General features: G+C 52.7%; 1 long non-coding RNA gene across 1 annotated transcript; it reads left to right on the top strand.

The window, feature by feature from the left end:
• Nucleotides 1-749: 749 nt before the first annotated feature.
• LOC123354748 lies at nt 750-7,217 on the top strand. The gene is made up of 3 exons (XR_006574856.1): nt 750-3,389; nt 3,498-6,178; nt 6,287-7,217. It is a non-coding gene; the product is annotated as an uncharacterized LOC123354748 (long non-coding RNA).
• The last annotated feature ends 3,304 nt before the right edge of the window (nt 7,218-10,521 follow it).

The following is a 10,521-nucleotide window of genomic DNA, read 5'->3' as shown; positions in this document are numbered from 1 at the left end:
CACACATTGCACACATGGCCCTCCCTGTGGCATTTACACTTGTCCGCCTAGGCTTAATCCCCCTGGAGGGACCAGGGGAAAGGACCTCTCCGTAAACGGAGATCAAGGTCCGCTCCTTGCCAAGAGAAATGCTTTATGGGCCCATTGCGCACCTGCGGCTGAGTGACCCCCCTTTAAGAAGGGTTGAGGTCTCTGTGCATTTCGGCTCTTCAGGACTTAGCCTTTAACATGCCCCGTGCCATGACCTCTCCCTGTAAGAAGGGTGCGGGTCTCCCCTTTCTAGCTTGTCTTGGGCCGCTGGCACTTGCTGGGCAAAGGGACCACCCTCTACCGAGGGAATGGAGGTCTCTCCTTTTCAGCGCTTTTGGCAATGGCCCATTGAAATGCCCCTGGCTTAAGGACCACCCTGTAAGGAGGGTTTGGGTCTCCTTCGCCACGCTTATGTAGCCACAGATCACTTGGACACGCCAGGCAAAAGGACCGCCCTGTAACCAGGGCCTAAGGTCTTATCCCTCTCATTCTTAAACTAGCAGAACCCCCTTGTGCCTCTGGCTGAGTGACCCCCCTTTAAGAAGGGTCGAGGTCTCTCTGGCTTTCTACTATTCAGGACCTAGCCTTTAAAATGCCCTGTGCCAATGACCTCTCCCTGTAAGAAGGGTGCAGGTCTCCCATTTCTAGCTTGTCTTGGGCCGCTGGCACTTGCTGGGCAAAGAGACCACCCTCTACCGAGGGAATGGGGGTCTCTCTCCTTTTCAGCGCTCTTGGCAATGGCCCATTGAAATGGCCCTGGCTTAAAGACCACCCTGTAAGGAGGGTTTGGGTCTCCTTCGCCACGCTTATGTAGCCACATGCCAGGCAAAAGGACCGCCCTGTAACCAGGGTGTAAGGTCTTAGCCCTCTCGTTCTTAAACTAGGAGAGCCTCTTTGTGCCTGTGGCTGAGTGACCCCCCTTTAAGAAGGGTTGCGGTTCCAGTTCTGTTAGTCGCAGAAAATTCCCCAAGAATGATTTCTATTTGGCTTTTTTGAGCTTTGAGGTGAAATCTTATTTGTGACCCGTGTATTTCTTCTCCGGGTCACGTGTAACCCGGTGTGGCGAAGGGGCGGCTGTAAGGGGATGGTGGAGGCCGTGAAAAATTCGACCCTTCTTTCCCAGAGAGCCAACAAATCGGCCCAAATTCCGTATCTCACAAAGTCTGGAACTGAACAGGTGAGGAAGCGGGCTCCTTTCAGAGCCTCACTTCCATGCAATCCTTCCTCATCTCCTCTTGCCCTGCCCAATTTACACTGCCCAATCAACCTCAGCTTTGAGCCCGTGTTTGATTCGGCACAAGAAAGACGTTGCTGGACGTAGCATTTGTAAGGGTACAGATTCGGAGAGCTCCGTAAGTTGTGTCTGAATTCCAGGCCTTTTGTTTCTTTGCTGACAGAACGAGGCTATTCCTAGGGCTATGTTTGAAGTGATTGATGCGGCTGTCCTTTTGGAAATGTGCTCATGCTCAGCTGGTGTAGGTTCTTGGCGTGGTATTCAGAACTTGCACGGGGGTGCACCTAACCCTACTAACAGGACTGTGTTTTGGTCAAGGTTAGGGGGCACAAAGTTGAAATTTTCTTGGTGGGGTAGGAAGGTAAGTCGGGAAGGGTGTTGCCGAGGGATGGAGGATTTAATGGTAATGCGAGACTCAGCGGGACTCCTCCCTTACCTGTTCATTACCAGATCTTTTCACATTGGGGACTTCCCCCCCTTCTTTAAAGGAGGACTATTTTCCTAAAGAAAGGGTGACCGCCCTGTACTCAGGGATCGGGTCTGTTTCCCTTTTCTCCTCTCTGCGTTGGCCCTTTTAATGCCAAAGTCCCTGGCTGGCCAAAGAGAGCCCCCTCTACCGAGGGAATGGAGGTCTCTCCTTTTCAGCGCTTTTGGCAATGGCCCATTGGGATGCGCCTGGCTTAAGGACCACCCTGTAAGGAGGGTTTGGGTCTCCTTCGCCACGCTTATGTAGCCACAGCTCACTTTGATACGCCAGGCAAAAGGACCGCCCTGTAACCAGGGTGTAAGGTCTTAGCCCTCTCATTCTTGAACTAGCAGAACCCCCTTGTGCCTCTGGCTGAGTGACCCCCCTTTAAGAAGGGTCGAGGTCTCTCTGGCTTTCTACTATTCAGGACCTAGCCTTTAAAATGCCCTGTGCCAATGACCTCTCCCTGTAAGAAGGGTGCAGGTCTCCCATTTCTAGCTTGTCTTGGGCCGCTGGCACTTGCTGGGCAAAGAGACCACCCTCTACCGAGGGAATGGGGGTCTCTCCTTTTCAGCGCTCTTGGCAATGGCCCATTGAAATGGCCCTGGCTTAAAGACCACCCTGTAAGGAGGGTTTGGGTCTCCTTCGCCACGCTTATGTAGCCACAGCTCACTTTGATACGCCAGGCAAAAGGACCGCCCTGTAACCAGGGTGTAAGGTCTTAGCCCTCTCATTCTTGAACTAGGAGAGCCTCTTTGTGCCTCTGGCTGAGTGACCCCCCTTTAAGAAGGGTCGAGGTCTCTCTGGCTTTCTGCTATTTAGAACCTAGCCTTTAATATGCCCCGTGCCACTGACCTCTCCCTGTAAGAAGGGTGCAGGTCTCCCCTTTCTAGCTTGTCTTGGGCCGCTGGCACTTGCTGGGCAAAGGGACCACCCTCTACCGAGGGAATGGAGGTCCCTCCTTTTCAGCGCTTTTGGCAATGGCCCATTGGGATGCGCCTGGCTTAAGGACCACCCTGTAAGGAGGGTTTGGGTCTCCTTCCCCACCCTTATTTAGACACAGGTCACTTTGACACGCCAGGTAAAAGGACCGCCCTGTAACCAGGGCCTAAGGTCTTATCCCTCTCATTCTTAAACTAGCAGAACCCCCTTGTGCCTCTGGCTGAGTGACCCCCCTTTAAGAAGGGTTGAGGTTCTACTTCGGCTAGTCACCGTAAATGGCACTAGAATGATTTCTACTTGGCTCTTCTGGGTTCTGAAGTGAAATCTGATTTGTGTCCCATGGATTTCCTGTCCGGGACACATGGAACCAGGTGTGGCGAAGGGGCGGCTGTAAGGGGATGGTGGAGGCCGTGAAAAATTCAACCCTTTCCTCAAAAAAGCCAAGAAATCACCAAAGTCCAAAGTGAGCTCCCTCTAACTAGGGTGTAGGTCTTTCTCTCACTTTCCCAAGATTACACTCCCCTTTGAAAGCTAGTTCTAGAAACCAGCCTCTTGAGAGAGTTAAGGGTTTGCCCTTGTAGCTGCCCTGTGCCCGTGGCCTCCTCACGCACTCAGCCAAGTCAAAGCCCAGCGTACTCTGCATCCGGATGGCCCTGAGTTCTGCTGCAAGCTCTCCTGCCTTCTGCTACGGATTGGTGCCGAAGCCTAGGAACTGGGGTAATTTCAAGGAGGGGCGAGGACCTTGTCCAATTCATCTGCATTGACCTTGGAATTGTGGTGTCCACTGAGCCCGCTTCACCTCTCTCTCTTTCTCTCTCTTTCTAGCAACTCAAAGGACAAAATGAAGACGACGACAGAAGCACCAAAGAAACTGCAGGAAAAGAGAAGAAAAGGCCAGTCAAAAACCACACACACATTGCACACATGGCCCTCCCTGTGGCATTTACACTTGTCCGCCTAGGCTTAATCCCCCTGGAGGGACCAGGGGAAAGGACCTCTCCGTAAACGGAGATCAAGGTCCGCTCCTTGCCAAGAGAAATGCTTTATGGGCCCATTGCGCACCTGCGGCTGAGTGACCCCCCTTTAAGAAGGGTTGAGGTCTCTGTGCATTTCGGCTCTTCAGGACTTAGCCTTTAACATGCCCCGTGCCATGACCTCTCCCTGTAAGAAGGGTGCGGGTCTCCCCTTTCTAGCTTGTCTTGGGCCGCTGGCACTTGCTGGGCAAAGGGACCACCCTCTACCGAGGGAATGGAGGTCTCTCCTTTTCAGCGCTTTTGGCAATGGCCCATTGAAATGCCCCGGCTTAAGGACCACCCTGTAAGGAGGGTTTGGGTCTCCTTCGCCACGCTTATGTAGCCACATGCCAGGCAAAAGGACCGCCCTGTAACCAGGGTGTAAGGTCTTAGCCCTCTCGTTCTTAAACTAGGAGAGCCTCTTTGTGCCTGTGGCTGAGTGACCCCCCTTTAAGAAGGGTTGCGGTTCCAGTTCTGTTAGTCGCAGAAAATTCCCCAAGAATGATTTCTATTTGGCTTTTTTGAGCTTTGAGGTGAAATCTTATTTGTGACCCGTGTATTTCTTCTCCGGGTCACGTGTAACCCGGTGTGGCGAAGGGGCGGCTGTAAGGGGATGGTGGAGGCCGTGAAAAATTCGACCCTTCTTTCCCAGAGAGCCAACAAATCGGCCCAAATTCCGTATCTCACAAAGTCTGGAACTGAACAGGTGAGGAAGCGGGCTCCTTTCAGAGCCTCACTTCCATGCAATCCTTCCTCATCTCCTCTTGCCCTGCCCAATTTACACTGCCCAATCAACCTCAGCTTTGAGCCCGTGTTTGATTCGGCACAAGAAAGACGTTGCTGGACGTAGCATTTGTAAGGGTACAGATTCGGAGAGCTCCGTAAGTTGTGTCTGAATTCCAGGCCTTTTGTTTCTTTGCTGACAGAACGAGGCTATTCCTAGGGCTATGTTTGAAGTGATTGATGCGGCTGTCCTTTTGGAAATGTGCTCATGCTCAGCTGGTGTAGGTTCTTGGCGTGGTATTCAGAACTTGCACGGGGGTGCACCTAACCCTACTAATAGGACTGTGTTTTGGTCAAGGTTAGGGGGCACAAAGTTGAAATTTTCTTGGTGGGGTAGGAAGGTAAGTCGGGAAGGGTGTTGCCGAGGGATGGAGGATTTAATGGTAATGCGAGACTCAGCGGGACTCCTCCCTTACCTGTTCATTACCAGATCTTTTCACATTGGGGACTTCCCCCCCTTCTTTAAAGGAGGACTATTTTCCTAAAGAAAGGGTGACCGCCCTGTACTCAGGGATCGGGTCTGTTTCCCTTTTCTCCTCTCTGCGTTGGCCCTTTTAATGCCAAAGTCCCTGGCTGGCCAAAGAGAGCCCCCTCTACCGAGGGAATGGAGGTCTCTCCTTTTCAGCGCTTTTGGCAATGGCCCATTGGGATGCGCCTGGCTTAAGGACCACCCTGTAAGGAGGGTTTGGGTCTCCTTCGCCACGCTTATGTAGCCACAGCTCACTTTGATACGCCAGGCAAAAGGACCGCCCTGTAACCAGGGTGTAAGGTCTTAGCCCTCTCATTCTTGAACTAGGAGAGCCTCTTTGTGCCTCTGGCTGAGTGACCCCCCTTTAAGAAGGGTCGAGGTCTCTCTGGCTTTCTGCTATTTAGAACCTAGCCTTTAATATGCCCCGTGCCACTGACCTCTCCCTGTAAGAAGGGTGCAGGTCTCCCCTTTCTAGCTTGTCTTGGGCCGCTGGCACTTGCTGGGCAAAGGGACCACCCTCTACCGAGGGAATGGAGGTCCCTCCTTTTCAGCGCTTTTGGCAATGGCCCATTGGGATGCGCCTGGCTTAAGGACCACCCTGTAAGGAGGGTTTGGGTCTCCTTCCCCACCCTTATTTAGACACAGGTCACTTTGACACGCCAGGTAAAAGGACCGCCCTGTAACCAGGGCCTAAGGTCTTATCCCTCTCATTCTTAAACTAGCAGAACCCCCTTGTGCCTCTGGCTGAGTGACCCCCCTTTAAGAAGGGTTGAGGTTCTACTTCGGCTAGTCACCGTAAATGGCACTAGAATGATTTCTACTTGGCTCTTCTGGGTTCTGAAGTGAAATCTGATTTGTGTCCCATGGATTTCCTGTCCGGGACACATGGAACCAGGTGTGGCGAAGGGGCGGCTGTAAGGGGATGGTGGAGGCCGTGAAAAATTCAACCCTTTCCTCAAAAAAGCCAAGAAATCACCAAAGTCCAAAGTGAGCTCCCTCTAACTAGGGTGTAGGTCTTTCTCTCACTTTCCCAAGATTACACTCCCCTTTGAAAGCTAGTTCTAGAAACCAGCCTCTTGAGAGAGTTAAGGGTTTGCCCTTGTAGCTGCCCTGTGCCCGTGGCCTCCTCACGCACTCAGCCAAGTCAAAGCCCAGCGTACTCTGCATCCGGATGGCCCTGAGTTCTGCTGCAAGCTCTCCTGCCTTCTGCTACGGATTGGTGCCGAAGCCTAGGAACTGGGGTAATTTCAAGGAGGGGCGAGGACCTTGTCCAATTCATCTGCATTGACCTTGGAATTGTGGTGTCCACTGAGCCCGCTTCACCTCTCTCTCTTTCTCTCTCTTTCTAGCAACTCAAAGGACAAAATGAAGACGACGACAGAAGCACCAAAGAAACTGCAGGAAAAGAGAAGAAAAGGCCAGTCAAAAACCACACACACATTGCACACATGGCCCTCCCTGTGGCATTTACACTTGTCCGCCTAGGCTTAATCCCCCTGGAGGGACCAGGGGAAAGGACCTCTCCGTAAACGGAGATCAAGGTCCGCTCCTTGCCAAGAGAAATGCTTTATGGGCCCATTGCGCACCTGCGGCTGAGTGACCCCCCTTTAAGAAGGGTTGAGGTCTCTGTGCATTTCGGCTCTACAGGACTTAGCCTTTAACATGCCCCGTGCCACTGACCTCTCCCTGTAAGAAGGGTGCGGGTCTCCCCTTTCTAGCTTGTCTTGGGCCGCTGGCACTTGCTGGGCAAAGGGACCACCCTCTACCGAGGGAATGGAGGTCTCTCCTTTTCAGCGCTTTTGGCAATGGCCCATTGAAATGCCCCGGCTTAAGGACCACCCTGTAAGGAGGGTTTGGGTCTCCTTCGCCACGCTTATGTAGCCACAGATCACTTGGACACGCCAGGCAAAAGGACCGCCCTGTAACCGGGGCCTAAGGTCTTATCCCTCTCATTCTTAAACTAGCAGAACCCCCTTGTGCCTCTGGCTGAGTGACCCCCCTTTAAGAAGGGTCGAGGTCTCTCTGGCTTTCTACTATTCAGGACCTAGCCTTTAAAATGCCCTGTGCCAATGACCTCTCCCTGTAAGAAGGGTGCAGGTCTCCCATTTCTAGCTTGTCTTGGGCCGCTGGCACTTGCTGGGCAAAGAGACCACCCTCTACCGAGGGAATGGGGGTCTCTCCTTTTCAGCGCTCTTGGCAATGGCCCATTGAAATGGCCCTGGCTTAAAGACCACCCTGTAAGGAGGGTTTGGGTCTCCTTCGCCACGCTTATGTAGCCACATGCCAGGCAAAAGGACCGCCCTGTAACCAGGGTGTAAGGTCTTAGCCCTCTCGTTCTTAAAATAGGAGAGCCTCTTTGTGCCTGTGGCTGAGTGACCCCCCTTTAAGAAGGGTTGCGGTTCCAGTTCTGTTAGTCGCAGAAAATTCCCCAAGAATGATTTCTATTTGGCTTTTTTGAGCTTTGAGGTGAAATCTTATTTGTGACCCGTGTATTTCTTCTCCGGGTCACGTGTAACCCGGTGTGGCGAAGGGGCGGCTGTAAGGGGATGGTGGAGGCCGTGAAAAATTCGACCCTTCTTTCCCAGAGAGCCAACAAATCGGCCCAAATTCCGTATCTCACAAAGTCTGGAACTGAACAGGTGAGGAAGCGGGCTCCTTTCAGAGCCTCACTTCCATGCAATCCTTCCTCATCTCCTCTTGCCCTGCCCAATTTACACTGCCCAATCAACCTCAGCTTTGAGCCCGTGTTTGATTCGGCACAAGAAAGACGTTGCTGGACGTAGCATTTGTAAGGGTACAGATTCGGAGAGCTCCGTAAGTTGTGTCTGAATTCCAGGCCTTTTGTTTCTTTGCTGACAGAACGAGGCTATTCCTAGGGCTATGTTTGAAGTGATTGATGCGGCTGTCCTTTTGGAAATGTGCTCATGCTCAGCTGGTGTAGGTTCTTGGCGTGGTATTCAGAACTTGCACGGGGGTGCACCTAACCCTACTAACAGGACTGTGTTTTGGTCAAGGTTAGGGGGCACAAAGTTGAAATTTTCTTGGTGGGGTAGGAAGGTAAGTCGGGAAGGGTGTTGCCGAGGGATGGAGGATTTAATGGTAATGCGAGACTCAGCGGGACTCCTCCCTTACCTGTTCATTACCAGATCTTTTCACATTGGGGACTTCCCCCCCTTCTTTAAAGGAGGACTATTTTCCTAAAGAAAGGGTGACCGCCCTGTACTCAGGGATCGGGTCTGTTTCCCTTTTCTCCTCTCTGCGTTGGCCCTTTTAATGCCAAAGTCCCTGGCTGGCCAAAGAGAGCCCCCTCTACCGAGGGAATGGAGGTCTCTCCTTTTCAGCGCTTTTGGCAATGGCCCATTGGGATGCGCCTGGCTTAAGGACCACCCTGTAAGGAGGGTTTGGGTCTCCTTCGCCACGCTTATGTAGCCACAGCTCACTTTGATACGCCAGGCAAAAGGACCGCCCTGTAACCAGGGTGTAAGGTCTTAGCCCTCTCATTCTTGAACTAGGAGAGCCTCTTTGTGCCTCTGGCTGAGTGACCCCCCTTTAAGAAGGGTCGAGGTCTCTCTGGCTTTCTGCTATTTAGAACCTAGCCTTTAATATGCCCCGTGCCACTGACCTCTCCCTGTAAGAAGGGTGCAGGTCTCCCCTTTCTAGCTTGTCTTGGGCCGCTGGCACTTGCTGGGCAAAGGGACCACCCTCTACCGAGGGAATGGAGGTCCCTCCTTTTCAGCGCTTTTGGCAATGGCCCATTGGGATGCGCCTGGCTTAAGGACCACCCTGTAAGGAGGGTTTGGGTCTCCTTCCCCACCCTTATTTAGACACAGGTCACTTTGACACGCCAGGTAAAAGGACCGCCCTGTAACCAGGGCCTAAGGTCTTATCCCTCTCATTCTTAAACTAGCAGAACCCCCTTGTGCCTCTGGCTGAGTGACCCCCCTTTAAGAAGGGTTGAGGTTCTACTTCGGCTAGTCACCGTAAATGGCACTAGAATGATTTCTACTTGGCTCTTCTGGGTTCTGAAGTGAAATCTGATTTGTGTCCCATGGATTTCCTGTCCGGGACACATGGAACCAGGTGTGGCGAAGGGGCGGCTGTAAGGGGATGGTGGAGGCCGTGAAAAATTCAACCCTTTCCTCAAAAAAGCCAAGAAATCACCAAAGTCCAAAGTGAGCTCCCTCTAACTAGGGTGTAGGTCTTTCTCTCACTTTCCCAAGATTACACTCCCCTTTGAAAGCTAGTTCTAGAAACCAGCCTCTTGAGAGAGTTAAGGGTTTGCCCTTGTAGCTGCCCTGTGCCCGTGGCCTCCTCACGCACTCAGCCAAGTCAAAGCCCAGCGTACTCTGCATCCGGATGGCCCTGAGTTCTGCTGCAAGCTCTCCTGCCTTCTGCTACGGATTGGTGCCGAAGCCTAGGAACTGGGGTAATTTCAAGGAGGGGCGAGGACCTTGTCCAATTCATCTGCACTGACCTTGGAATTGTGGTGTCCACTGAGCCCGCTTCACCTCTCTCTCTTTCTCTCTCTTTCTAGCAACTCAAAGGACAAAATGAAGACGACGACAGAAGCACCAAAGAAACTGCAGGAAAAGAGAAGAAAAGGCCAGTCAAAAACCACACACACATTGCACACATGGCCCTCCCTGTGGCATTTACACTTGTCCGCCTAGGCTTAATCCCCCTGGAGGGACCAGGGGAAAGGACCTCTCCGTAAACGGAGATCAAGGTCCGCTCCTTGCCAAGAGAAATGCTTTATGGGCCCATTGCGCACCTGCGGCTGAGTGGACCCCCGTTTAAGAAGGGTTGAGGTCTCTGTGCATTTCGGCTCTTCAGGACTTAGCCTTTAACATGCCCCGTGCCACTGACCTCTCCCTGTAAGAAGGGTGCGGGTCTCCCCTTTCTAGCTTGTCTTGGGCCGCTGGCACTTGCTGGGCAAAGGGACCACCCTCTACCGAGGGAATGGAGGTCTCTCCTTTTCAGCGCTTTTGGCAATGGCCCATTGAAATGCCCCTGGCTTAAGGACCACCCTGTAAGGAGGGTTTGGGTCTCCTTCGCCACGCTTATGTAGCCACAGATCACTTGGACACGCCAGGCAAAAGGACCGCCCTGTAACCGGGGCCTAAGGTCTTATCCCTCTCATTCTTAAACTAGCAGAACCCCCTTGTGCCTCTGGCTGAGTGACCCCCCTTTAAGAAGGGTCGAGGTCTCTCTGGCTTTCTACTATTCAGGACCTAGCCTTTAAAATGCCCTGTGCCAATGACCTCTCCCTGTAAGAAGGGTGCAGGTCTCCCATTTCTAGCTTGTCTTGGGCCGCTGGCACTTGCTGGGCAAAGAGACCACCCTCTACCGAGGGAATGGGGGTCTCTCCTTTTCAGCGCTCTTGGCAATGGCCCATTGAAATGGCCCTGGCTTAAAGACCACCCTGTAAGGAGGGTTTGGGTCTCCTTCGCCACGCTTATGTAGCCACATGCCAGGCAAAAGGACCGCCCTGTAACCAGGGTGTAAGGTCTTAGCCCTCTCGTTCTTAAACTAGGAGAGCCTCTTTGTGCCTGTGGCTGAGTGACCCCCCTTTAAGAAGGGTTGC

This window comes from Mauremys mutica, chromosome 22 (assembly GCF_020497125.1).
Source record: "Mauremys mutica isolate MM-2020 ecotype Southern chromosome 22, ASM2049712v1, whole genome shotgun sequence".
Taxonomy (NCBI): Eukaryota; Metazoa; Chordata; order Testudines; family Geoemydidae; genus Mauremys; species Mauremys mutica.
This window is presented reverse-complemented; position numbering and strand designations above follow the sequence as displayed.